Genomic DNA, 2316 nt, shown 5'->3' with positions numbered 1-2316 from the left:
AAACCAAGTTTCTCCTATGCAGCACAGGGAATTATAGTCAATATCTTGTAATAACCTTTAATGAAAAAGAGTATGAAAATGAATATATGTATGTAGATGCATGCCTGGGGCATTACGCTGCACACCAGAAACTGACACATTGTAACTGCCTATATTTCAGTTAAAAAAAAAAAAGACAGGATTTAAAAATATTAGTAACTTGCCGGATATTAAGGAACCAGTTAGTGTCAGAATTACTACTTGGAACCCGATTGTCCTCAAGCAGCCTGGGCCGTATGCACCTCCCAGTTCACACTTCTCTCTCCTGTCTGGGTTTCTCCCTCCCTTTCTCTTCCCCCTACGTGGGCTCAGGGATAAGGAATGTGAAGCCTGTTCATCTAGCTTTACCCTCACCCAGCTTCCTCTAAAGTTAACCCGTCATATAACCGTGATACACTTACCAAAACTAAGAAATTAATATTGGAGGAAAACTATTAACTAAATACAGTCTTTGCCTTACTTTTAAATACCTTTCTAGACACCATTTAAAAAGTAGTACTGAATTTTAAGACAGAAAATGAAAATACTCAACATTAATACCCACACTGTGGGGTAACAGGAACATCAAGTCCAAAATAATTGATTTTACCTTCATAATGCACTCAGGACTGCCCCATGTATGTAACTTATTCATAGTTAATTGCAAATCAGTCATTAAACAACCTGCTAAAATGTCCTTAATGTTTCAAAAGAGATTTTTAAAGATCCATCAGAATGTACATGTCATTCATAATATGACACAGATTTAAGTATTTATTATTAGAGATAAGAAATTTACTCACAAAGACCTCATTAAAATTTTTTATTCTTATTACATAATTTCAGACTTAGAGAAAAATTTCAAGAATAGTACAAAAAATTCTCCAATACTCTTTCGTCAGATTCCACAAGTGTTACTATTTTATTGCATTTGCTTTTTGACTGCTCTCATTCTCGCTGTCTGTGGGGGGTGGGGGGAGAACTGTTTAAAGTTGCAGACGTGGTACCCCTTCAGCCATAAATATGTCAATGTGTGTTTCCTGAAGACAGGAAACTTTCCCACATAGCGACAGTACAATTGTCAAAATCAGGAAATCCCCACTGATGTAACACCATTATCTAATCGACAGCCCTTACTCAGAGTGCGGCATTCGTGGGAGGCAGAATAAAGACCTCCCCAGAATGTCCACGTCCTAATCTCTGCAACCTGTGAATGTTCAGGTTACACAGGGCAGAGGGGAATTAAGGTTTCTGATGTAATAAGGTTGTGAATCAGCTGATGTTAAAATAGATTATCTTGGATTACCTGGCTGGGCCAATATAACCATGAGGATTCTCATAATTGGAAGAGGGGGCAGAAAAGGAGGTCAGAGTGATGCAATGCGGTAAGGCCACCACTGCCAGCTTGAAGATGGAGGAGGGGCAGGGGCCGGGGAATGTGAAAGCCTCCAGAAGTTCAAAAAGGCAAGGGAATGATTCTCCCCTAGAGCCTCCAGAAGGAGACTAAGCCCAGGGGGACCCCTACCAGACTCTAACCTACAGAAGTATGAAATAATAAGTGTGTATGCTTTTAAGCCACTAAGTGTGGGGTAACTCATTACACAGCCGTGGAAACTGAATACACCATTTGTCTCAATAATGTCCTTCACAGCAGAAGAAAATCTGAAGTTGTGTGTTGTGTTCAGTTGTCACATCTCTTTCATTTCCTTTAATCTGGAACAATTCCTGAGTCTTCCTTTGTATTTCGTGACACTGACATTTAAAAAAAAAAATACAGACATTTATTTTGTAGAATCTTCCTCAGTTTGGTTTGTCTGATGTTTTCTTTTGATTAGATTCAGGTTGTACGCTCTTGGCAGGGAGATCATAGAAGCGATGCTGAATTCTTTTCAGCACATTAAATCAGGAGGCACGTAAGTAATCACTGGCAACATTAACTTTGACATTTGATTGGACTGGTACCTTCCAGGTTTCTCCATTGTATGGTTCCTGTTACCCTTTATGACTAAGTATAAATAAAGAAGAAGGTATAAATAAACTAACTGTTACCCATTAGTTTTAGTATCCATTGATGGTGACTGCCACATAGAGATTTTCTAACTCCATCATTCTGTATTTGTTAGTTGGCATTATGATGGGAGGTAGAGCTGGAGCTTTTCCCTCTCTCGCATTTATCTATATCTATATTTATATTATTTTAGATTGACGGATTCCTATTTTATTTAATATGTTGTTCTTGACATTTATATTGGTCTTAAACGTCCCTTATTTGGCCAGTGGGAGGACTGTAAGCCCGGC

Source organism: Camelus ferus, chromosome 21 (assembly GCF_009834535.1).
Source record: "Camelus ferus isolate YT-003-E chromosome 21, BCGSAC_Cfer_1.0, whole genome shotgun sequence".
NCBI lineage: Eukaryota > Metazoa > Chordata > Mammalia > Artiodactyla > Camelidae > Camelus > Camelus ferus.
Note: the sequence above shows the minus strand (reverse complement) of the source record.